General features: G+C 37.4%; 1 protein-coding gene and 2 pseudogenes across 6 annotated transcripts in view; 2 read left to right on the top strand and 1 right to left on the bottom strand.

Moving 5' to 3' along the window:
• The window catches only part of LOC123843251 (protein Mpv17-like), a 29,547-nt pseudogene extending 9,329 nt beyond the window's left edge, over positions 1-20,218 (bottom strand).
• Positions 1-27,847, top strand: part of SMARCA1 (SWI/SNF related, matrix associated, actin dependent regulator of chromatin, subfamily a, member 1) — a 786,408-nt gene that overhangs the window by 200,850 nt on the left and 557,711 nt on the right. The window lies entirely within an intron of this gene.
• Positions 23,824-26,854, top strand: LOC123849575 (actin-related protein 2/3 complex subunit 5-like protein; annotated as a pseudogene).

Raw genomic sequence — 27,847 nt, 5'->3', positions numbered from 1 at the left:
TTAAGATGGTTTCCTTGGTTCTAAGATTTGCAAGTTTTACTATTACATGCTGGGGTGTTGGCCTGTTTTCCTTGATCATAGGAGGGGTCCTCTCTGCCTCTAGGACTTGAATGTTTGTTTCATTCCCCAGATTAGGGAAGTTCTCAGCTATGATTTGCTCAAATACATCTTCTAGTCCTCTCTCTCTCTCCACTCCCTCCGGGATTCCAATGATTCTGACATTGGAATGCTTCATGGTGTCACTTATTTCTCTGATTCTATTTTCATGGATTCTGAGTTGTTTTTCCCTGGCCTCCTCTTTTCCCTTTTTATCTATTATATTGTCTTCCAGGTCACTTATTTGCTCTTTGGCCTCAGTTACCCTAGCTGTTAGATTATCTAGATTGGATTGGATCTCACTGATAGCATTTTTAAGTTCTGCCAATTCAGCTTTCATTTCTGCCCTTAAAGACTCTATGTTGCCATTAATTGATTTCTCCATTCTAGCCATTGTCTTCACAATTGCTAGCCTGAATTCCATGTCTGACATCTTGGTTATGTCTGCATCCATTTGTAAATCTGCGGCATAAGTCATAATCTCTGAGTCTTTTCCATTTTGGGGGCTCCTCCTCCTAGTCATTCTGTTGATGGGTGTTTGAGGGAATGTATAGAGTCCAAATTATTGAGCAGAACCCAAGCAAGATGGACCTGTTTTCTTGGGACCTTAGGGTTGCTGGCCTCTTGTTTTTCCAGCCTGTCTTCTGGGGGAGGGGCCTGCCACGCTGTTACTCAGGCATCCCTGTTCAGGCAGAGTTGCCCTGCCCCCCCTGTGGTGGGGGATGGGCTCAGCAGGAATCAGTCTTTGGGGCTTTTGTTCTCTGGCACCTTTCCCTGGAGGCTTTCCACGTCTCTTATGCGAGTCAGAGCAGAAGAGACCGTTTCCAACCCTCTGCCTCAGTGCAGAAAGATCGCAGTCTGTTCTTCAGTGACCTCTCTAGGCCACACCGTCTCCGTTTCTCTCTGTGCTGCTATAAACTGCAGCGTCCTGGGTTGTGTGCCCCTCCACAGTGCTCCTAGTCTTGCCTCCAGGTAGGGGCACATCTCTGCCCTTTGTGCTTCTAAAACCGCCAGCCACTCCCAGACCATGCACGTGTGCATGCGCGCGACCCCACTGCTCCGGGTTTCCCCCCTGGGGGCTGCCCTAAAGTCCTTTCCCCGCTGCTACCGGTCTGTGAGTCTATGCCCGGTCCCCAGTGCATGAGGCTGTCACTCACCGGTGTTGTAGGATTCCCCAGGGCCAGACACCCTCCTGCTGCTGTTTATCCTCCGATATCTGCCCGCGGAATCACGGCTCCCCACTTCGTACCTCAAAACCAACCACCTGCAATATTCTGTTTGTAGAGATCCAGATCTTCTTACATCTCAGGCTGGTTTCGTGGGTGCTCAGAGTGGTCTGGTAGATACCCAGCTCAATTCCGGGGACCAGTTGAAATAGGGTCACCTATTCCTCTGCCATCTTTCCCCAAGCCTCTTTTTTTTTTTATTATGTTATGTTAATCACCATACATTACATCGTTAGTTTTTGATGTAGTGTTCCATGATTCATTGTTTGTGTATAACACCCAGTGCTCCATGCAGAATGTGCCCTCTTTAATACCCATCACCAGGCTAGCCCATCCCCCCACCCCCCTCCCTTCTAGAACCCTCAATTTTTTTCTCAGAGTCCATAGTCTCTCATGGTTCGTCTCCCCCTCCGATTACCCCCCCTTCATTCTTCCCCTCCTGCTATCTTCTTCTTCTTCTTCTTCTTTTTTTTAACATATAATGTATTATTTGCTTCAGAGGTACAGGTCTGTGATTCAACAGTGTTGCACACTTCACAGCGCTCACCATAGCACATACCCTCCCCAGTGTCTATCACGCAGCCACCCCATCCCTCCCACCCCCCACCACTCCAGCAACCCTCAGTTTGTTTCCTGAGATTCAGAATTCAGGTAATATGATACATGTCTTTCTCTGATTGACTTATTTCGCTCAGCGTAATACCCTCCAGTTCCATCCATGTCGTTGCAAATGGCAAGATTTCATTCCTTTTGATGGCTGCATAATATTCCATTGTATATATATACCACATCTTCTTTATCCATTCATCTGTCGATGGACATCTTGGCTCTTTCCACTGTTTGGGTATTGTGGACATTGCTGCTATAAACATAGGGGTGCACGTACCCCTTCGGATCCCTACATTTGTATCTTTGGGGTAAATACCCAGTATGTGCACTGATTTTATATCCTATGACTTTGATGAATTCCTCTATCAGTTCTAGCAATATTTTGGTGGTCTTTTGAGTTTTCTACATAGAGTATCATGTCATCTGCAAAGAGTGAAAGTTTGACTTCTTCACTGCTCATTTGGATACCTTTTATTTCTTTTTGTTGTCTGATTGCTGAGGCTAGGATTTCTAGTACTCTGTTGAACAACAGTGGTGAGAGTGGACATCCCTGCTGTATTCCTGACCTTAGGGGAAAAGCTTAGTTTTTCCCCACTGAGAATGATATTCACTGTGGGTCTTTCATATATGGATTTTATGATAGTGACTTATGTTCTATCCCTACACTGCAAAGAGTTTTTATCAAGAAACAATGCTGTATTTTGTCAAATGCTTTTTCTGCATCTACTTAGAAGTTCATATGGTTCTTATCCTTTTTTTTAAAAAAGATTTCATTTATTCATTTATTTGAGAGAGAGAGAGAGAGAGAGAGAGCACACATGAGATGGAGGAGGGTCAGAGGGAGAAGCAGACTCCCTGCTGAGCAGGGAGCCCGATGCGGGACTCGATCCCGGGACTCCAGGATCATGACCTGAGCCGAAGGCAGTTGCTCAACCAAGTGAGCCACCCAGGCGCCCCCTTTCTTTTATTAATGTAGTGTACCACATTTATTGATTTGTGGATGTTGAACCACCCTGCACCCCGGAATAAGTCCCACTTGGTCATGGTGAATAATCCTTCTAATGTACTGTTGGATCCTGTTAGCTAATATCTTGGTGAGAATTTTTGCATTTATGTTCATCAGGGATATTGGTCTAATTCTCCTTTTTAGTAGGGTCTCTCTCTGGTTTTGGGATCAAGGTAATACTGGCCTCATAGAATGAGTTTGGAAGTTTTCCTTCCGTTTCTATTATTTGGAACAGTTTCAGAAGAATAGGTATTAATTCTTCTTTAAATACTTGGTAGAATTCCTCTGGGAAGCCATCTAGCCCTAGACTCTTGTTGGGAGATTTTTGATTACTGATTTAACTTCTTTGTTGGTTATGGGTCTGTTCAGGTTTTCTATTTATTCCTGTTTCAATTTTGGTAGTTTATATATTTCTAGGAATGCATCCATTTCTTCCAGATTGCCTAATTTTTTGGCATATAATTGATCATAATATTCTCTTATAATTGTTTGTATTTCTTTGGTGTTGGTTGTGATCTCTCCTCTCTCATTCGTGATTTTATTTATTTGGGTCCTTTCTCTTCTCTTTTTGATAAGTCTGGCTAGGGGTTTATCAATTTTATTAATTATTTCAAGGAACCTGCTTCTAGTTTCATTGATCTGTTCTACTGTTTTTTTTTTTTTAATTTCTATATCATTGATTTTTGCACTAATCTTTATTATTATTTTTCTCTTGCTGGATTTAGGCTTTATTTGCTGTTCTTTTTCCAGCTCCTTTAAGTATAAGGTTAAGTTGTATGTTTGAGGCTTTTCTTGTTTCTTGAGGAAGGCCTGTATTGCTGTATACTTCCCTCTTAGGACCACCTTTGTTGCATCCCAAAGGTCTTGAACTGTCATATTTTCATTTTCATTTGTTTCCATGTATTTTTTAAAATTCTTCTTTAATTTCCTGGTTGACTCATTCATTCTTTAGAGGATGTTTTTAAACTCCATGTATTTGTGGTCCTTCCAAATTTTTTTTTTGTGGTTGACTTCAAGTTTCATAGTGTTGTGGTCTGAAAATATGCATGGTATGATCTCATTCTTTTTGTACCAGTTGAGACCTGATTTGTGACCAGTATGTGATCTATTCTGGAGAATGTTCCATGTGCACTCAAGGAGAATGCATATTCTGCTGCTTTAGGATGAAGTGCTCTGAATATATCTGTGAAGTCCATCTGGTCCAGTGTGTCATTCAAAGCCATTGTTTCCTTATTGATCTTCTGCTTAGATCTGTCCATTGCTGTGAGTGGTGTGTTAAAGTCCCCTACTATTATTGTATTATTAACAATGAGTTTTTTTTTAATTTTGTTATTAATTGGTTTATATATTTAGCTGCTCCCAAGTTAGGGGCCTAAATATTTACAATATTTAGATCTTCTTGTTGGATAGGTCCTTTTATTATGACATAGTGTCCTTCTTCATCTCTTATTACAGTCTTTGGCTTGAAATCTATTTTGCCTGATGTAAGGATGGCTACTCCACCTTTCTTTTGATGTCCATTAGCATGATAGATGGTTCTCCACCCCCTCACTTTCCATCTGGAGGAGTCCTTGGATCTAAAATGAGTCTCTTGTAAGGAGCGTATCAATGGGTCTTGTTTTTGTTTTTGTTTTGTTTTTTATCCATTCTGATACCCTATGTCTTTGGATTGGAGCATTTAGTCCATTTACATTCAGAGTAATTATTGAAAGATATGAATTTAGTGCCATTGTATTACCTGTAAAGTCACTGTTCCTGTAGATTGTTTCTTTCTGGTTTTTGTTACTTTTGGGCTCTCTCTCCACTCAAAGGATCCCCTTTAATATTTCTTGCTGGGTGGTTTAGTGTTCACAGATTCCTTTAGTTTTTGTTTATCCTGGAAACTCTTTATCTCTCCTATTCTGATTGACAGCCTTGCTGGATAAAGTAGTCTTGGCTGCATGTTTTTTCCATTTAGCATGTTGAATATATCATGCCAGTCCTTTCTGGCCTGCCAGATCTCTGTGGATGGGTTGGCTGCCAGCCTTAGGTGTCTACCCTTGTAAGTTAAGGATCTCTTGTCTTGAGCTACTTTCAGCATTTTCTTTTTATCTTTGAAATTTGCAAGCTTCGCTATTATGTGTAGGTGTTAACCTATTTTTATTGATATTGAGGTGGGTTCTCTGTGCCTCCTGGACTTGAATGCCTATTTCCTTTCCCAGATTAGGGAATTTCTCAGCTATAATTTGGTCAAATAAACCTTCTGCCCCTTTCTCCCACTCCTCATCTTCTGGGACCCCTATCATATGGATATTATTTTGCTTTATGGAATTGCTGAGTTCTCTAAGTCTCCCTTCTATCTAATAATTTGATCTAATAATTTCCTTTCTCTCTTCAGCTTCTTTATTTTCTATCACTTTATCATCTATATCACTGATCCTCTCTTCTGCTTCATTCATCCTCATTTTTATTTCCTCCACTTGGGACTGCATCTCATTAATAGCATTTTTTAATTTCAGCCTGGCTAGATTTTAGTTCTTTTATTTTTACAGTAAGGGATTCTCTAGTGTCTTCTATGCTTTTTTCAAGCCCAGATAGTATCTTTATAATCGTTGTTTTAAATTTTAGTGCAGACATCTTACTTATATCCCTATTGATTAAATCCCTGACAGTGAGTACTACCTCCTGTTCTTTCTTTTGGGGTGAATTTCTCCATCTTATCATTTTGTCCAGAAAAGAAAGGAAGAAAGAAAAGGTAAAAACAACAATGACAACAGAAAAACAAAACAAAACAAAAAACTAGATCCTGGGTGTGTTTTGGTCTACATGTTGAAAGAAACTAGATCCCAAAATAAGAATGAAAGAAAAATTTATATATATGCATATATATAATAAAATACAATGAAAGTAAACAAATATATATGTGTATCTATATAATATATACATAAAAATACAAATTAAAAAGAATAAATTAAGAATTAACAATAAGAAAATAACTGAACAAATAATAGTGAAAGACTAAAGAACAAAAATACAAAGAATGCTATATACTGTTTTCCCCAAGAGCTGAAGCTTTGCAGCCCTCTATGGTCAGTAAACTTGGTGCAAGCCAGTTGTATGTGCTTGTCTTCTGGGGGAGGGGCCTATTGCTCTGATTCTCAGGTGCCCTGGTCCTTGTGGAAACATGCCTCCCTTTCCAGGGGGCTAGGCTCAGTGTAAGTGGCTCTGGATTCCACTATGTGGTGCTGTTTTGCTCCCTGATGGACTTTCAGCACTGATAGGCAGGATGAATATGGTAGTGCCCCACTCTCTAGCCCTGGAGCTGAAAGTTTATGTCCCCCCACTCTTTAGTAAGCCCTCATAGAAAAGCAGTCAGTCACTCTTGTCTCCCTGGTTTCCGTCAGAACTCTGTGTTCACCCAGCCTGGGACCGAGTGTTTTTTATCTCAGGCATGTGACTGAGTTTCAAAACTCCAAATTTTAGGAACTCCTGAAGCATGGACCCATGCTGTTCCTCCCAGGGGAGCAAGAGGGGTCTCACCACGCTTCTGCCTTTTGCTGGGCCCCTTCCCAGAAAGCAGTTGCACAACTGTGTAGTGGTTCACAGTTTATGGCAACATAGAGTAGAAAGCTGGCACCTAAAATTGCTGGCTTCCCCACTCTAATGCCTGGGAGCTCTGCTGCTCTAAGGCAACACCTATCCTTCTTGAGACCCCAGGGATCCTAAGACCATGCTGTCACACCTGGCATTCCACCCCACTTCACCATCTCAGCAACTTTAAGCCAAGTATGTACCCCACTGTAGCAGACTTCTTAAAGTTCCAGTTTGGTGCTCTGCTGCTTATAATATTTTGCAGTAGTCTCCTTAAGCAGACTCTCTCCCCGCTGCCATATCCTCAGATATATCACCTAGAATTCAAGTCTCTGCACCTTCTACCTTCCAAAAAGTGGTCACTTTTCTACTTTAAGAATTACAGCATTTCTTTTCTCAGAACTTCAATTGATTTCTCAGGTGTTCAGAATGATTTGATAACTATCTAGCTGAATTCAAGGAACCAGACAAACTTAGGGTCCTGTACTCTCCTGCTATCTTAACTCCTCCCCCCCAGAAGTCGGATCATGTTTTTAAATTCACTCTGCTAATCTGTCTTTTAATTGTTGTATTTAGACCATTGTAAATTATTGATATGTTAGGATTTAAATCTGCCATTTTATTTTTTGTTTTCTATTTGTTACCTATTTTTGATTTATATATTTTATTTATTTCATTTTCCTGTGGATTACTTGAACATTTTTTAGAATTCCACTTTGATTTATCTATAGTGGTTTTGAGTTTATCTTTTCGTATAGGATTTTTATGTTTGTTTTTGGTATTACATTTATATACATATATATAACTTATCACATGTGTCATCATTTTACTAGTTTGAACAAAGTATAGAAACCTTAGCTCCCTTTATGTCCCTTTACCCTTCCCATTTAAAATGATTGTTTGAAATATTTTCTCTACATATGTTTAGAACCACATCAGACAATGTTATAATTTTTGCATCAACCATAAAACATAATTTAGAAGATTCAAGAGAAGGAAAACCTATTGTATATACCCATATTTTTGGTTACCATGTTCTTTCTCTTCTTGATGTCCAAGGTTCCTTCTTTTTACCATTTTCTATGTGTTTAGAGAACTTCCTTTAGCCATTCTTATGGGTAGTTCTGCTCATGATAAATTTTCTTAGTTTTTCTGCATCTGAGAATGTCTTGATTTCCCCTTCATTCCTGAGGATATTTTTGCTGGATATAGAATTCTGGAGTGATAGTTTTTGTTTCAGCACTTGAAAGATATTGTGCTACTTTATTTTGGCATTCATGGTTTCTGATGAGAAGTCTGCTATTATTCAAATTGTTGTCCCCCTATAGATAAGGAATCATTACCTTTCACTGCTTTCAATATTTATTTTCTTTGAATTTAGTTTAAGAAGTTTGACTATGATGTGTGTTGGTGTGGACTTCTTTGCATTTACAATTTTTGGAATTCACTTAACTTCTTGAACTTGTACATTTATATCTTTTATGACATTTGGGAACTTTTCAGCCATTATTTCTTTGAGCATTTTTTCAGACCCACCCTCTCTCTTCTCTCCTTCCAGGACTCCAATGACACAAATACTAGATGTCTTGTTATAGTCCCACAAGTCAGTGCATCTTTGTGTATTATTTTTCACTATATTTTCTCACTGTTGTTCAGATTGGGTAATTTCTGTTGTTCTGTCTTCTAGGTCACTGATTCTTTCCTCTATCCCCTCCATTCTGCTGTTGGGACCATCAACAGAGCTTTATATTTTGGTGATTTTATTTTTTAGTTCTAAAATTTACATTTTGTTCTTTATATCTTCTATTCCTTTGTTGAGACTTTCTATTTTTTCCTGAGTTTCTCTATTTTTTCGTTTGCTTCAAGTGTCTTTATAATTGCCTATTGAAGCATGATTATGATGATGGTTTATAATATTTGTCAGATAATTCTAACATACATCTATGTCATCTTGGTGTTACCATTTATTTTGTCTTTTTTTTCATTCAGTTTGAGATCTTCTTGGTTCCTTGTATGCTAAGTAATTTTCAATTGAAGTTTGGACATTTTGGCTATTATATTAGGCTCTGGATCTTATTTAAACCTATTTTAGCTGGCCTTTTTGGATACTGATTTAGCAGGATAAAAGGGATTTCACCTCATTATTTCCAGGTTGGGGTAGAAGTCTATATTCCCTGTTCACCCTCAATTGACAGCCAAGAATGGGGGAATCTTCATTACTGCTGGTCAAGAGTAAGATTTCCATCTCCTCACTAGGCCTCCATTGATGACTCCCTGGCTGGGAAGGGTAGATATGTCTTGTTACTGCTCCACATCTGACTTTCCCTAATACTACAAGTTTTGGGAAGGTTTCATTTATGTTGGACAATGGTGAAAAATCTGACTCTCAGCTTTCTCTAACATCACCTCCATCAGTGTGGAGGTCACCTTGTTACTTCTGGGGGTGTGTGGAAGTCTAGGCTGCTCAGGTGATTTCTACTATTGGGGGCCTCATTATTGCCCAGGAGTGATGAAGTTCCTACTCCTTACATGGTCTTCTCTGGTATGACCCAATGGAGGTTTTGGGCAGCAAGAGTGGGTGCCTGTTTCCCATTCAGCCTTTGCTGGCATGGGTAAATGTGGGGCTACTGTTTTCTGTGGTGTTCGACTAGAGTATAATGCTAATTGTCTAAAAGTTTACCATTGCTAGGCTTTCCAGGTCCTTGGACTAGTGAAAGCAGTCTTTAACTTGTGCTTTCTTTTTGTCTGCACCCACTGGTGTTTCTTGGTTGCTAGATTCTTCATCTCTAAGTCTGAGATATATTAAGCAAAAAGAAAACTGGAGGAATTTACAACCATGTTGTTCCTCAGCAACTGAAGTCCCTAGCTGGTCTGTCTTTTTTTCTCCACCTTCAAGAGTCTTCCTATGCTTGTTTTATATATAATTTCCAGGGTTTTTAGTTGTTCTTAGTGGAGAGAATAAGGAAAAATATTTCTACTCCAAATTCCAAGAAGCAGAAGTATGTTATTTTTAAAAAAATCAAAGTAACTTATTTACATAGTTTAAAAAGTTAAGGCATTTATGATAAAAGTCTGCAGTCCCCTACCCCTTCCTTACATATGCCTGGGTCTGACTCTTTGGAAGCAACCACTTTCAATATTTTTAGCTGTTTCTTCTATTATTTCCTTCCATGTTTCTAGACAATATGGTCACTCCACTACTTATTGACTTAAAAAATTTAATATATCTATTGATTTTGTTGTGGTGGTAGATAAGGATTTAGCTTTCTCATATATTTTACCTCATTTTCATCATCTTTTCAATAGAGTCATGTCACCATTTTTTTCATTAAACTGGTATCAGTGTTTATATTATTATAATAAGTAGTATTCTTTAATTTTTTCCAAGTTGTTCCATCAAATGTGCCTACCACCTGTCCTTTTCTCTTCTCTCAAATATTCCATCATATTAACTCATTTACCATAAGGCTTTTTTCCCTAAAAATTTCTTTTCCTTGAGGTCCTTTGCTTTCTTTTTCCTGTCTGGACTGGCTAGTCCCTTAGCCTACTCTACAGGTATCATCCTGGGACTTTTCTGAAGTTTCAGTGCTGTGCCTTGGTATAGGCAAATCTTTTAACATTCATTTTGTTGGAACTTTTGTGAACACTTTTAATCTGGATACTCATGTTTTTCAGGTCTGGGAAATTCTCTTATGGCATTTCTTTGAAAATTTCTTCTTTACTTTCTCTACTCTTTTTTTTCAGGACCTAACATTGATTAGTTGGATATTAGTTCTCTTGGATTGATTCTGGAGGACACTAATTTTTTCTATTTTCTGACTCCCATTCATTTTTGTCCTACTTTTAGGGAATTTTCTGTGATTTTATTTCTAATTTTCTATTGAATTTTTATTTTATTAAGCCATATGTATTGATTTTATGTAAAAAATGAATTATATTAATTCTCATTAAGGTTTAATTTTTTAAGTTTTTAACTTTTTTTCCTGATTTTTTTCATAACATTTTATGTTTATTTCATGGAAGGCATGCTTTCTCATATTTTGTAGCCTTTTTCCTATTCTCTGAATTATTTTCTTGAATTTCTTTCTTTCTGTTTATTTTTGCTTTTCTCATATGTTGAAGGCTTTTCTCAGTGATATGATGATGATTGGTTACCTGCTCATATGTAGGTTTGATACATAAAAGCTGAATGGGGGCTTTGTGTATATGGGCAGGGTATACAGTCTGGAGAAGTTTACTCCTGATTGTTCAGGTAGTTCACTGGGGACCCAAACTGTTACTATGTAGAGGTCTTTTCTTTTAAGCCATTTTTCTCCAGAGATCACTCTTTCAATTACTTGCCTGAGGTTATTAATTTGGTTCTAAGGCTTTCCGACCACAGTATAGAGGAAGGGGTATGCATGGGTGTCTGACCATTTCATATGCAGCATTTCAACTTACATTCAACTTTGTATTTACCCTCACCCATCATCTTTCTTGCTGTCCCTGATTCCTAAGATTTTTAAGTTCAGCTTTACCAGTTAATAAATTTCCATTGGCTTCTGGCTTATAGAGTAGGTTCTGGCTGAGGATGTTCTGTGAGTGTGAGGAGTAGTGTGTGTGTGTGTGTGTGTGTGTGTGTGTGTGTGTGTGTTGTAGGGGGCAAACTTTGATTATTCCATATATACATTTTCGATCTATCCCTATTTTTACCCCAGAACTCCATTCCTACACATTGCCAGAAATGATACCTCTAAGATTTGAGCATCTCCTGGGTTCTGTGAATCTTTTCAGGCATCTTTTCATTAAAATCCCCTCTCTGCATGTTTTAGGTCATGAGCTTCTCTACTTTGTCAAATCAGTGACCACTCTTTCATCTACTTTCTGTCTTCTAAACTATTTCTTCAAATCTTTTATCAGCTGATGTTTCCTCTCTTGTTTTCATTGTCTTATTGGTCCTTCATTCTGATGAAGAAATAAATATGCTTAAAAATATATTCCTTTTTCTAATTTTGCCATATCCCTAGAACAGCACATTTCAGACTTTAATGTGCATAATGATCACCAGCAGATGTTGTTAAAGTAAATATTCTGATTCAGTTGTTCTGGGTGGGGCCTGAGATTCTTCATTTCCAACAAGCTCCAAGGTGAAGCTCCCAGATTATACATTAACTAACAGTAGTCTAAAGCATCTTATCTGCCTCCATTCTTTGACTTTTCTTTCTGTCAGGTTTAGGAGGCAGGTTAAAGTTGGCTGGCTGCTGAGAGATGTGCACGTGAGAAACTGAATTTGAAAGGCCATAAAAAACAGCCTTTTAACCAAAGGTACTTTTCCCCCCCTTTTAATCAAAGGTACTTCTATTAGAAACCTTTATCTTTAGTTTCCAACACCCTGAAATATTCCCATATTGACAAGGCTTGTCATTTAGAGTGGATGGAGAGTTGCAGAGCTTCCAAGACCAGCAGAAATGGAAAGAATATGTGACCACTAAGCCGGCCCTGCAAGAAATATTAAGGGGGGTTCTATAAAAGGAGAAAGCCCACAAGAGTGATATACAACAGAAATTTACAGGGACAATCTATAAGAAAAACGTCTCCACAGGCAACATGATGACAATTAATTCATATCTTTCAATAATCACTCTCAACGTGAATGGCCTAAATGCTTCCATAAAATGGCTCAGGGTTGCAGATTGGATAAAAAGACAGGACCCATCCATATGCTGTCTACAAGAGACTCATTTTGAGCCTAAAGATACATCCAGACTGAAAGTGAAGGGATGGAGATCCATCTTCCATGCCAGTGGACCTCAAAAGAAAGCTGGGGTAGCAATTCTTATATCAGACAAATTAGATTTTAAGCTAAAGACTGTAGTTAGAGACACAGAAGGACACTATATCATTCTTAAAGGGTCTATTCAACAAGATGATCTAACAATTGTAAACATTTACGCCCCCAACATGGGAGCAGCCATCTACATAAGCCAACTGTTAACCAAAATAAGGAGTCATATTGATAACAATACGTTAATTGTAGGAGACCTAAATACTCCACTCTGAGCAACAGACAGATAGATCATCTAAGTAGAAAATCAACAAAGAAACAAGAGCTTTGAATGACACACTGGACCAGATGGACCTCATAGATATATACAAAACATTCCACCCTTAAACAACAGAATACACACTCTTCTCTATTGCACATGGAACTTTCTCCAGAATAGACCACATACTGGGTCACAAATCAGGTCTCAACCGATACCAAAAGATTGAGATTATTCCCTGCATATTCTCAGACCATAATGCTTTAAAGCTGGAACTCAATCACAAGAAAAAATTTGGCAGAAATTCAAACATTTGGAAGCTAAAGAACACTCTGCTCAAGAATGTTTGGGTCAACCAGGAAGTCAAAGAAGAACTTAAACAATTCATGGAAATCAATGAGAACGAAAACACATCAATCTAAAACCTATGGGATACTGCAAAGGCAGTCCTAAGGGGGAAATACATAGCCATCCAAGCCTCACTCAAAAAAATAGAAAAATCCCGAATTCACCAACTAACTTGACACCTTAAAGAACTAGAGAAAAACAACAAACGATGCCTAAGCCACACATTAGAAGAGAAATAATTAAGATTAGAGCAGAGATCAATGAATTAGAAACCAGAAACACAGTAGAGCAGATCAACGAAACTAGAAGCTTGTTCTTTGAAAGAATTAATAAGATCGATAAACCACTGGCCAGACTTATCCAAAAGAAAAGAGAAAGGACCCAAATTAATAAAATTATGAATGAAAGGGGAGAGATCACAATTAACACCAAGGAAATAGAAACAATTATTAGGAATTATTATCAACAACTGTATGCCAATAAATTGAGCAATCTGGATGAAATGGAGGCCTTCCTGGAAACCTGTAAGCTGCCAAGACTGAAACAGGAAGAAATTGACAACCTGAATAGGCCAATAACCAATAACGAGATTGAAGCAGTGATCAAAAACCTCCTAAAAAACAAGAATCCAGGGCCTGATGGATTCCCTGGGGAATTCTACCGAACATTCAAAGAAGAAATAATACCCATTCTCCTGAAGCTGTTTCAAAAAAATAGAAACAGAAGGGAAGCTTCCAGACTCATTTTATGAGGCCAGCATTACCTTAATCCCCAAGGCAGGCAAAGACCCCATCAAAAAGGAGAATTTCAGACCAATATCCCTGATGAATATGGATTCCAAAATCCTCAACAAAATCCTAGCTAATAGGATCCAACAATACATTAAAAGGATCATCCACCACGACCAAGTGGGATTTATTCCCGGGATGTAAGGGTGGTTCAGCATTCACAAATCAATGTGAGAGCACATTAATAAGAGGAGAGAGAAGAACCATATTGTCCTCTCAATTGATGCAGAGAAAGCATTTGACCAAAGACAGCATCCTTTCTTGATTAAAACTCTTCAGAGTATAGGGATAGAGGGAATATTCCTTAAGTTCATAAAATCCATCTATGAAAAACCCACAGCTAATATCATCCTCAATGGGGAAAAGCTGAGAGCTTTTCCCTTAAGATCAGGAACACGACAAGGATGCCCACTCTCACCATTATTGTTCAACATAGTACTAGAAGTCCTAGCAACAGCAATCAGACCACCTTTTTAACTTTCGAATATACTAGATACCCATGGAAGAATTTCTCCAGCTTTAGTGAGATATAATGTTCATATTACAGTGTGTATGCTTAAGGAATACAATGTGATAATTTGATATACATATATATTATAAAATGATTACCACAATAAGGTTAGTTAACACATCCATCACCTCATATAGTTACCATTTTTTTTGTATATGGTGAGAACATTTAAGATCTACTCTCTTAGCAACTTTCAAGTATACAATACTGTATTGTTAACTATAGTCACAATGCTTTACATTACATCCCCAGAATTTACTCATCTTCTAACCGGGAGTTTGTATTTCTTGACCACCATCACATGTCATGTCCTCCCCAGTGCTGGTAATCACCTGTTTCTGAGTTCTTTTTTTTTTTTTTTTAAAGATTCCACATTTAAGTGAGATCATATAATATATGTCTTTCTCTGACTTATTTTGCTTACCATGTTGCCCTCAAGGTCCATCAATATTATTACAAATGGCAGGATTTCTTTTTTATGGATAATAATACTGCACTATATATATGTTACATATTCTTAATCCATTCATCCACTGATGGTCACTTAGTTTATTTCCGTGTTTTGGCTATTGTAAATAATTCTGCAATAGACATGGGGGTGTTGATAAGTCTTTGAGATAATGATCTTTTCTTTGGACATATACACAGAAATGGGATTGCTGGATCATAGGGTAGTTCTTTTTTTAATTTTTTGAGGAACCTCCATAGTGTTTTCCTAGTGGCTGTACCAATTTACATTCCCACCAACAGTGCATGAGGGTTCCCTTTTCTCCACATCCTTGTCAACATTTTTTGCCTCTTTTTGTTTATTGCCACTCTAACATTTATGAGATGATATTTTATAGTTTTGATTTGCATTTCCTTGATGAATTAGTGATGTTGGGTATCTTTTCTTGTACCTGTTGGTTATTTGTATATTTTCCCTGGAAAAATGTCTATCCAGGTCCTTTGCCCATTTTTAAAATTGTATTATTTTTTGTTTTAGTTTTATTTTGTTTGCAGTTGAGTTGTAGGAATTCCTTATATGTTTTGGACATTAATGTCTTATCATGTATATGGTTTGCAAATATTTTGTTCCCTTCCATAGGTTGCCTTTTCAATTATGTTGCCTGTTTCTTTTGCTGTGCAGAAGCTTCTGAGTTTAATGTAGTCCCACTTGTTGATTTTTCATTTAGTTGCTTGTGCTTTTGTTGTCATATCAAAAAAAATCTTTGCCAAGACTTATGCCAAGAAGCTTTCCCCCTGTTTTTTTGTAGGAGTTTTATGATTTCAAATCTTATGTTTAAGTCTTTAATCCATTTCAAGTTAATTTTTATGAGTGGTGTAAGATAAGGGTCTAATTTCATTCTTGTGCAGGTAAATATCCAGTTTTCTCCACACCATTTGTTGAAGAGACTGTCTTTTCCCCATTGAGTATTTTTGGCTCCCTTGTCAAATATTAGTTGACCATATCTATATGGGTTTATTTCTGGGCTCTCAATTTTGTTCCATTGGTCTATGTGTTTGTTTTTATGCTAGTACCATACTGTTTTGATTACTGTAGCTTTGTAATATCGTTTGAAATCAGGAAGTATGATGCCTCCAGCTTTCTTTTTCTTTCTTAGGATTGCTTTGGCTATTTTTGTTTATTTCCATAAAACTTTGAGATTGTGTTTTTTTCTGTGAAAAATATTGTGATTTTGATAGGGATTGCATTGAATCTATAGATGACTTTGGATAATATGGACATTTTAACAATATTAGTTCTTCTGATCCATGAACACAGGATATATTCCCATTAATCTGAGTCTTCTTCAATTTCTTTTATCAAAGTCTTGTAGTTTTCAGTGAGATCTTTTACCTCCTTGGTTCAATTTATTCCTAAGTACTTTATTGTTTTTGATGCTATTGTAAATTGGATTATTTTCTTTTTTTAAAAAAGATTTTATTTTTAAGCATTCTCTACACCCAACATGGGGGCTTGAACTCACAACCCTGAGATAAAGAGTCTCATGCTCCTCTGACTGAACCAGTCAGGTGCCCCTGGATTTTTTTTTTAATCTTTTTTGATACTTTGTTATTAGTGTATAGAAACACAATTGATTTTTGTTTGTTGATTTTATATCCTGCAGCTTTATGGAATTCATGTATTAGTTCTAAGTTTTTTGGTGTAGTCTTTAGAGTTTTCTATATATAATAGCATGTCATATGCAAATAGAGACAATTTTACTTTTTCCTTTCAACTTGGATGCCTTTTATTTCTTTTTCTTGCCTAATCACTCTGACTAGGACTTTTAGTGTTATGGTGAATAAAAATGGTGAAAGTGGATAGATACCCTGTCTTGTTCCTGATCTTAGAGGAAAGCTTTCATCCTTTTACCACTGTGTATGGTGTTAGTTGTGGGTTTGTCATATACAGTCTTTATTATATTGAGGTATGTTCCTTCAGTACCCACTTTTTTATCATGAAAGAATGATGAATTTTGTCATATGCTTTTTCTGCATCGACTGAATCATATGATTTTTATCTTTCATTCTTTTAATGTAATGTATCTCATCTATTGATTTGTATATGTTGAATCATCCTTGTATCCAAGAGATAAATCCCACTGGATCATGGCATATGATCCTTTTGTTATTTTTTTTATTTTAATTTTTATTTTCTGGCATATGTCCTTTTAATATGCTGTTGAATTTGGTTTGCTAATATTTTGTTGAGAATTTTTACATGTATTCATCAGGGATGTTGGTTGGTAGTTTTTTTTCTCATACTGTCCTTATTTGGCTTTGGAATCAGGGTCCTGCTGGTCTCATACAATATGTTTGAGAGTGTTCCCTCCTCTTCAATTTTTTGAAAGAGTTTGAGAAAAATTTATGTTATTTCTTCTTTAGATATTTGTTAGAATTCACCTGTGAAGCCATCTGGTTCTGAGCTTTTCTTTGTTGGGAGGTTTTGGATTACTGTTTCAATTTTCTTAGTCATAAATGGTATGTTCAGAATTTCTATTTCTTTATGAGTCAATCTTTCTAGGTTGCATATTTCTAAGAATTTACTTATTTCTCTTAGGTTGTCCAATTTGTTGGTTTATAATTGTTCATAGTAGTCTCTTATGATCCTTTGTACTTGTATAGTATCAGTTGTAATGTGTTTCATTTCTGATTTTATTTATTTGATTTCTCTTATTTTCTTGGTTAGTCTAGCTAAAAGTCTGTTAATTTTCTTTATCTTTTCAATAAACCAACTCTTAGTTTTGTAATCTTTTCTATTGCTTTCTATTCTCTATTTCATATCTTTCTGCTTTAATCTTTATTATTTTTTTCCTTCTGCTAACTTTGGGCTTAGTTTGTTTTTCTTTTTCTAGTTCCTTGAAGTGTAATATTAGGTGGTTTATTTAAGATCTTTCTTTTTTCCTAATGTAGGTATTTATAGCTATAAACTTCTGTTTTTGTTTTTCCTTCATCTTATAAGTTTTGGTAGGAATATTTTAAAAGAGAAGAAAAATATTATAATCTTACAGTTATAATACTGTATTTTTAAAGAAGGAAAACATGCTACAGTGTCATTTTAAAAAGCCCAATGAACAGTTCTGTGTCCTGATTGTGATGATGGTTACCCAAATCTATACATGTGATAAAATTTTATAGAACTGTATGCCAAAAAAGTACATATAAAAACTGGTGAACTTCAAATAAAGTCTGTACCTTAGTTAATAGTATTGTAGCAATGCTAACATTCTGGTTTTGATGTGTATTATGGTTATGTAAGATATTAACATTGGTAGAGACTGGGTGAAAGGTGTACAGGAACTCTATAATTTTGCAATTTCTTGTGAGTCTTAAACTAGTTCAAAATAAGATGTTATTTAAAAAGTCCATTCCAATGAAAAGATACTCAACATCACTCATCATCAGGGAAATGCAAATCAAAACTACAGTGAGATATCACCTCATATTTATCAGAATGGCTAAAATCAGCAATACAAGAAACAACAAGTGTTGGTGAGGATGTGGAAAAAAAGGAACCCTGTTGCACTGTTAGTGGGAATGCAAACTGGTACAGCCACTGTGGAAAACAGTGTGGAGGTCCCTCAAAAAGTTAAAAATAGAACTATCCCCCCAATCCAGTGATCACTACTGGATATTTACCCCCAAAGTGCAAAAACACGAATTTAAAGAGATACATGCACCACTATATTTATAGCAGCATTATTTATAATAGCCAAGATATGGAAGGAGACCAAATGTCCATTGATAGATGAATGGATAAAGAAGGTGTGCTATATATACACAATGGAATATTATTCAGCCATTAAAAATAATCTAATCTTGTCATTTGCAACAACATGGATGGAGCTAGAGAGTATAATGCTAAGCAAAATAAGTCAGCCAGAGAAAGTCCAATACCATATGATTTCACTCATATGTGGAATTTAAGAAACAAAACAAAAAAACAAGCAAAGGGAAAAATAGAGAGGCAAACCAAGAAACAGACTCTTAGCTGTAGGGAACAAACTGATGGTTACCAGAGGGGAAGTGGGTGGGTAAAGTAGGGTAAAGTAGGCAATGGGGATTAAGGAGGGGGTTGGGTAAAATAGGTGATGTGGATTAAGGAGTGCACTTGTGATGAGCACTGGGTGATGTATGGAATTGTTGAATCAGTATGTTGTACTGAAACTAATATAACACTTCATGTTAACAACTGAAATTAAAAAAAGTCCATTCAAGAGATAAAACAATTAAAGGAGGAAGTAAAGTAAAGAATTCTACAAATCTCACTACTAAGAGATATTACTATTAAAATTTGGGGGAACATTTTCCCTGATATCCCCATATTTATCGAGCACTTCTTGTATGCCAAGAACCCCTCTAAGAACTTTATGAATATTATCAATTTCTTAACAATAGCCCTCTGTGGTCCATACCATTATTATGCTCATTTTACAAAGAAGAAACCAAAGCTTAGAGAGATAACTTGTCTAAGGCCATATAACTAGTAAATTTCAGAACTAAAATGCAAGCTGAGGTATGTCTGATGCCTAAATTCAAGTATTTTTTTCCTTCACTATATTAATTCTTCTAACATCTCCACCTTGATCACACCCACCTTGTTTTCTTCCAGGTGCTAGAATGTGACTTTCCTGAAGTTTGGATTTATTGTTCTAGACAGCTACCTCAGAGATTCCCATTAGGTTGACTTTATATCACCCAATCTGCTTGCTCAGTCTTAGCCTATATTATAACTTACAAATTCTCCACATTTATTTTATTTTCTTCTGATCTTTATTTTGATTTCCTGAGTTAGTCCTGTGTCTTTTTTCCCTACAAAGTAGATGCCAAGAATTTTCACCACTTATAGAATTTGGTACTAGCATATCTGCCTTTGACTTATATATTTATAACTTTTCACTTTGTCTGATTTTAGCTTCTCTGGCCTTCTGTGCATCTTACCAGAATGATTTCATCTGAAAAATATTTAACTGGTTATATATAAACCATCCCCTTTTTGTCTTTAGACTTTTGCTTCTTTCAAACATAGCATCAGTTTCCATAAGAGAGGTATGACCTCTACATATAATAGGTAGCCTTTTCTTGCTTCACTATTACTTCATTTTCTTCCCTTACCTACCCATTGCTATGTGCTATATTCTTTGATTTCATCAATACATCTGGCATTTCATTTCTCTGCAAGAATTTGAGAAGAAAATCATATACCAAACCTTTTTTTTTTGATCCAGACATATTTCACAGCCTTTGACATTTAAAGAATTTCAGAGAAATTCTAATACTTGTCAGTCAAATATTGCCTATCCCTTTATTGCTGTTTCTAGCACTTTGAGAAGTATGAATTCTGCCAGTTTCAGCACCTTCTGCAGCTGGATTCCTTGTGTCACCTTGAAGGCCATTTCTCCTTCCTCCCAGGTGCCACTGAAAACAGCAGCCTTCAAAGTTTTGCTGAAACTTCTGTCCTCCAATGTTGTGTTGAACTCAGCAGTGAGACTGGCAGGGCTGAGAGTATTTCTCTTTTTCAACAACTGGATCCTGCTGCTCACTTCTGGAGCCATCATGTCAGCTCTTCTATTAGCTGTCTCTTTCTCCTTTGAGTGGTGCCTCAACATAAGACCATGGTCCCTCCCTTCTCTCTGCTCCAAAAATAATTCTGAAAAGAACCTCATGTCCAAATTTCTCATTTTACAATGTCAATCTGTCCATTTTGTCCATTAAGGCCACCACCAGACAATATTCTTCTCTCTTACTCATTCTCAAATGTTCATAGGTCCTGTCTTTAGTTTTGTTTTAGATTTCTCTTCTTCACTTATCTCCTTGACTCTGTATATAAATTCTTCTTATTCTTTGATATTTGCTATTTTGCTTTTGTTTTTTCTTTCTGTACTCTCCATTAAACACATCTTCATTTTGGAATTTGTGCTTAACTTTATAAGGCCATTGGCTTGGCTCTTTCCTTGGAGTCTTTCCTTGGAATATTATGTAGATCATTCCTGTCACATCCTGAAAGTGACATAAAAGTTATGAGAATTTATTCTGAGAAAATAGTAATACATGTGCATGAAGATTTTATGTACATTGAAGGTTTTTAGCACTATAATATTAAAATTGTGAAAAACTAGGTATAACCAAAATTTTTATCAATAAGAGACTAAGTAAATTTTGGTACAGCCTTATATGAAATACTAAACATGCATTTGAAATGACAATGTAGAGTTATATTTACTGACATTGGAAGATTCTATAATATTTATTAAGTGAAAAGGCAGGTTACAAAGTGTAAATATACTATGATATGTATGCTATATTTGTTAAACAGTGGTGACTCTAGTTAGGCAGATTTGAGTGTAAATATTGGCTTCATCATTTACTAGCTGTCTGACTTTGGGTAAATTATTTACTTCCCCATGTCTTGATCTGCACATTTTAAAAATGGGGGTAATAATAGCCACCTACCCCATAGGGTTTTTTGTAAGGATTAAATGATGTAATTCATGTTAAGTGCTCAGAAGAGTGACTGGTCATTATTTCCAGTATTTGAAACAAATAAAAATGTATATGAAAGTGCTTTGAAGGGTGGAAAGTGACTGAGAGGTCACATATTGACAAATATCAAAATGTATTATGGCTTTGTACTGATAATATTGAGTATGGAGGAATGTCTCCCAACTCTGAAATATCCCATCTCCAAGGAATGCTACATAAAGTTGGGAGGACTTCCCCTCATAGTAAGGGAGTGGAGGCAAGGTTATTTCTGCCCACAGGAACTTACAGATGTTTCTCAAAACTCTCAGCTCTATAACATCTCATGCCTTAGACAAAATTGTAGCTTAAGTAGTTTCTTCTGTGCTGTCTTTCATACTCCTTCCCTTTTTACAGTGTCTAATCAGAAACCAAGGATTGCAGTATCATCGTAAGACAAAATGAGTAATGGTGGGGATTTCTGAGAGTTTGTGTCAGATAAGCTGACAGGTGGGATAGAGCTTTATGTAAGGAAACCTCTGAGCACTGCCCCTCATCACACTTCCCCTGTGTATGAGGGAGACACAACTTCAACTATTTTGATATTTGAAGATGTTATAGCTAAAGAGGTTTGTCACAGGAGATCTTCATGGAGCATTCAGCCCATCTTCCTGAGCAGGCTCCAGCACCTATTTCCCTTAGGTGAGAGGATGGGTCTTCCTTGTTTTTTCAGCATTCTTGATTTGGTTAAGTTCTCTGCTTATTCAATTTCCTAGAATTTAACTGTTTCCAGACTTTATAGTTACAGTTCTTAGACTTTAACTGTTCTGACACATTCATTTTTAGGGAACAAATTATTTTATTAAAAATAGTGCTTTTGTCTAAACATCTAATTAGAAGTTTCCAAAGGAATAAGGAGTTTACAACCAGTGTTCAGCATGGGTATGGTGGGCATTTGCTGATTTCCTGAATATTTTTCTTATTGAAAGATGGTTGACACAGAATGTTACATTAGTTTCAGGAGTACAACGTAGTGATTCAACAAGTCTATATGGTATGCTATGCTCACAAGTATAGCTACCATCTCTCACTATATAACACTATTACAATACCATTGACTATATTCCCTATGCTCTGCCTTTCATCCCTGTGGCTTATTCATTCCATACCAGAAGCCTGTACCTCCTACTCCCCTACTCCCCTTCACCCATTTTCCCATCCCCTACTCCCCTCCCTTCTAGCAACCATCAGTTTATTCTCTGTATTTATGAGTCTGTTTCTGCTTTTTGTTTGTTTTGTTTTTTAGATTACACATATAACTGAAATCATATGGTATATGTCTGACTTATTTCACTTAGCTTAATACCCTCTACATCCATCCGTGTTGTCACATATGGCAGAAATCTGATCCTTTTTTAATGGCTGAGTATATTCCATTGTATATACATAGCACATCTTCTTTATCCATTCAACTACTGATGGACATTTGGGTCACTTCCATATCTTGGCTACTGTAAATAATGATGCAGTAAACACAGGGGTGCATATATCTCTTTGAATTAGTGTTTTTGTTTTCTTTTCTTTTTTTTTTTTTTTAAAGATTTTATTTATTTATTTGCAAGAGAGAATGAGAGACAGAGAGCACGAGAGGGAGGAGGGTCAGAGGGAGAAGCAGACTCCCCGCTGAGCAGGGAGCCCGATGCAGGACTCGATCCCCGGACTCCAGGATCATGACCTGAGCCGAAGGCAGTTGCTTAACCGACTGAGCCACCCAGGCGCCCATGTTTTTGTTTTCTTTGAGTAAATACCCAGTAGTGGAATTATTGGATCATATGCTATTTCTATTTTTTTATTATGTTAATCACCATACATGACATCATTAGTTTTTGATATATGGTATTTCTATTTTTAATTTTTTGAAGAACTCCCATACTGTTTTCCACAGTGGCCATACCAATTTACATTCCCACCAACAGGGTACAAGGGTTCCTTTCTCCATATCCTTGCCAACACTTGTTATTTCTTGTCTTTTTTATTTTAGCCATTCTGATATGTGTCAGGCAATATCTTATTATGGTTTTGATTTGCATTTCCCTGATGATGAGTGATGTTGAGTATCTTTTCATGTGTCTGTCAGTCATTTGTATGTCTTCTTTGGAAAAATGTGAATTCAGGTCCTCTGCCCATTTTAAATTGGATTATTTGTTTTTTGTGTTCCTGAATATTCTTTAAAATATATGTCAAAGAAACATGAATTGGTTGAAGGTAAATACACTATCAAGTGATGAAAACTCTGTGTCACATATAAGCAAAGCTTCATTCTTCAAGTATTCAATAAGCATTGTAATATCCTACAATGTAAGAGGCATTGAACACAATGCCTGAACACAATGGGCTGAATACATAGCTGAAAAAGATACAGTACCTGTATTATAGTCTGGTGGGGGGTATAAGACATATGTCCATAGGTAGAATGTGAACAGTATCACAGAGCCAAGGAAACTCATAGTTCTTGGACTTCAGAGAGGAGAGTGATCTCTTCTGATTGAAGGATTCATGGAGGGCATACCATTTGAACAACATCTTGAAGGACAAGTGGGGGGTGGCATTTCCATCGGAGGAAATGGCATAAGCAAAGACATGGATGCTGGAAAGGACAGGTTTTTTTTTTTTTTTTTTTTTTTTTTTTAAGAACTATGATTAGTACAATTGGATATGAAAGGAAAAATGACTAGAAAGGTTGAATTATAGAATGTCTGGTCTTGAAGGGTCATTTGAGATAATTTAATCTGTCCCCCTCATTTTATAGGTGGAGAAACAGGTAACTTGTTCAAAGTAATCAAGCTGGTTTATAGTAGTTTGGCATTATAGCTTCAGATGTTCTGTAAAAGATATTTAATTTTTTTTGATAGGCAGTGGAAAACACTGGGGATTTTTTTATCAGCAGGGTGATAACAGCAGATATAATAATAATAGTTCACACATATTGCATGTTTACTATGCGCCAAGCCTGAGGCTAACTTGTATGTGATATCTCATTTACTCCACTCTGGGAGATAGATACCATTATTAGCCATATTTGAAAGATGAATGCAATAATGCTCTTTTAGGTTAAGTGAATTCCCCGAGCTCACAGAGCTCATAAACAGTAGAGCTGAGATTTGAACCCATAGTCTAGCTCCAAAGTCTAAGCCCTGAATGATTATACTAAGCTACCATCAAAATTATTTATTAGGAAGTGGCAATAGGCCAGAGGATGAATAGGAATAGGAGAAAGAATAGAGAGAGGAGGACCAGTTAGGAGACCACTGTAGTAATTCAGGGAAGAGGTGATTAGGCCCAAATTATAGTTGGGAGATATTGGAATGGAAGAAAGGGAGAGACCCAAGAAGTATTTTAAAAGAAGACTTGATAGATTGGATGAACTGTTGGGAAGGAGGGAAAAAGTGATTAGGAAGCTCTCTGAGTCAAGAGTGTGAGACGATTTCCAAAGGAAAGGAGTATAAGTTTAAAAACTACATGGATAGAAGTATAATAGCTAGAGAAAGAAAAATCACAGCTTTGACTTAACAGCTATGATCAAGCCAAACTTAAAGGCATCCAGTTCTGAGACTTGAGGAGATTGATAAGCCGAAGCATGCTTAAAAAAGGATGACTAGGCCCAAGCCTGAGCCAGTGTCGAGTGGGGTAGAGCAGAGGTCGGACCTGGAGCAGAGCCGGCTGAGTGGGCGCCGAGTCCCCGCCATGGCCCAGAGCACGCTGTCCTTGTGCTTCCATCTGGTGGACAATGACGAGTTTGACGAGAACAAATTCGTGGACGAGCAGGAGGAGGTGGCAGCGGCAGCAGCCAAGCCAGGCCCGGACCCTAGCGAGGTGGATGGCTTTCTGTAGCAAGGGGACATGCTTCAGGCATTCCATGCAGCCTTATGGAACTCTCCTGTCAACACCAAGAATCAAGCCATGAAGGAATGAGCCTAGCACGTGGTGCTGAAAGTGCTTACAAACTTTAAGAGCAGTGCAGTTGAGCAGGCTGTGCAGTCACTGGACAGAAATGACATTTACTTGCTAATGAGGTACGTTTATAAAGGGTTTGAGAAGCCCACAGAAAACAGCAGCGCAGTGTTAATCCAGTGGCATGAAAAGGCATTAGCAGTAGGAGGGCTAGGCTCCATTATAAGAGTTCTTACAGGAAGAAAGACTGTTTTAAAAAAGTAAAAGGATTCATGTTACCTTGAGAAGAATTTTGGACGTACAGGCTGATAAAGAAGGGCTTGACAATGGACCGTCTTCCTAGGAATTCCCAACTAAACTATTTCAGGACATGCATCTGCTAAAGTGTATTTTATTTTCAAGGTGGAGGGAGAACTCATCTGTTTCCTAAATCCTTTGCAGGATCTGGTAGTCTATGCCTTTGTCCACGAGTAACACAGAACTGATGTGGTAACTGTTTATTGGAGTGGCTGGCCAGCTCTGTCGGTATACCTGTGTGCTCTGCCTATATCAAATGGGGGAGGGCAATTTGGGCAGGTACAGATCCAAGGGCTGTGGTAAAAGGGAGAGCTTGTTTTTTTGAAGTAAAACTTTGAGGGTTTGTACAGACATCCTGTCTTCCCAGAGAAGACGGGCTCTCTTGGATTCATTGTAAAATGCCTGCTACATCATAAAGCTCTTGGCTTATTAGTAAAAATAAAAATAATAATAATAAAAAAGGATGACTAGGATGGTGAAAAGACTTGATGGCTACCAGTCATAGGAATAGGGCCTGATTAGCTTGGAGAAGAGAAGGCACAGTGATGGTCATGATAACTGTCCTCAGACATCTGAAAGACCATCATACAGAAGTAAAAAACAGATTCCATTTTTTGTAAGGTATCATGAGGCAGAAGCAGGGCCAATTGGTAGAAGAAATCAGGAGAGAGATTTTGGGCACAATATAAGGAAGAAATATACAGAAGTGGGAACTCTGCTGATAGGGAAAGGTACAGTGAAAGATGTTGGTGGAATGAATGCCTTGGGAAAGGTTGTTAGTTTGGCTCTGGCTCTGGAATGGTCCAAGAATCACCTAATGACAGCTTGTTGAGGATGCTGGAAAGGAGATTCAAGTAATAGACAGGTGGCTAGACAAGATGAATTTTAAGGGTTCTTCCATCACTGAGATTCTTTGGAATTGTGATTGGAGAAAGTTTGAGAACTTAAAACTATAGCAGCCATTTGTTCTCAGGCATGATGAACTAAAGCTTCCAGTGGAATCATGGACCAAGTCTCTGGAAAGACAGTAAATCTATTACATATGTGTAGTCCTGAAATTGAAAAGAGGTAACTCAGGAAGATGCTTTCCAGTGACTGAAAGGCGTGCCCAGAAAAGAATGGTGCTACTCTAGATTCAGTCTCTGAGTTGGTCAAAGTCATTTCTAGAGGCAAAATGAGTTGAATCTTTTGGATCTTATTTTTGGGGGTGCCTCAGTGGCTGCTCATAGAAACAAGGAGCTGAAACTATTCAGTGACTCATATAGCAAAAGGTAGAAAATGGTGCAAATATATCCAATTGGTACAAAACCATGTTACTTCCGACAGTATGTAAAGTTAGGACTAGGGCAGTTGGTCTGGGAATAACACTTTCCTGCCTTTTACCCATCCCTCCTCAGACTGTGCCAACTCTTCACCTTTGAATCAGGGGAGTGCCTGATACTTTGATTTGCCTCAGGTCTTACCCTTAAGTTGTTCCATACCTTCTTCTCACCTTAAAAAATGGTCAGAATCATAATGGTCTTCTTTGCAGGAGTAATTTGCTGCTTGGTTCATGGACTTCTCTGGAGCAAAGATGATAAATAGGTTTTATATTTGGGGCCAATTCTGATTGGATAGTAATGGCTGCATAGAGCACTGCAAGGTGAAGTTGTTTGAGGCCTCATCTGAACACAGCAGGAAAGAAGGCCATGACCCATTAGTGATGTCTGCTCTGTGGGTATGTGATGGGAGATTGACAGCACACACACCTCAAAAATGTACTATCCTTGGAGTAGAGGAGAAAGTTGTAGATTTCTGCCAAAAACTATTATTATCTATACCTTGCTAGGTCAGAGAATTAAAACCCATGACTACTAATCCCTAATTCTCATGTATTTTCTGACCATCAGCATCAGATATAAGTTGAGCCTTGATTCTAGCCACAATATCATTTCCTGACTGTAGTTAAAGCTAAGTCCTGGCCCTTACCACAGATTGAGCCCTATTCTGGCCACAGTTGGCACCTAAACTCTAGATAGCTATTACACAAATGATCATTATCAGATGGGTTAAGGCAAACCCATTCTCACCACTGGAGACCCAGTTCAAGGCTTGTGCTTTACTAGAGGTGGGTCAGTAGCTGTGCCTTTTGTCTGTGAAGGGCAGTGCATTACTGATATAGCAATATGCCTGTCAGTGTTTCTTCTCCAATCATCCAACTGCAGAGAGCACAAATGCCTTATTGCCATGGGAGACAGCCTTTTTTTAAAAAAAATGGAAGGGAAAAAATGAAACTCAAGTGAAAGAGGTAATTTCCTGTGACTGTGAGAACATAAAGCAAATGCCTTAACATGATTTTAAATGGGTCTGTGAATGTGGCTGATGGAAGGAAACTTTCTTGGAAAGGATGTATACTGTGAGTGCTGCTGGGTACAGAGCACATTAGGGGGCAAGGAAGCCAGGAACCATGTGCTGGAAGTCAGTTTCTATTAAATTAA

This window comes from Mirounga angustirostris, unplaced genomic scaffold (assembly GCF_029215605.1).
Source record: "Mirounga angustirostris isolate CCGP_5_RB_7025 unplaced genomic scaffold, mMirAng1.0.hap1 SCAF_11, whole genome shotgun sequence".
In the NCBI taxonomy this organism is placed as follows: domain Eukaryota; kingdom Metazoa; phylum Chordata; class Mammalia; order Carnivora; family Phocidae; genus Mirounga; species Mirounga angustirostris.
Note: the sequence above shows the minus strand (reverse complement) of the source record. Positions and strands in the feature narration are given on the sequence as shown.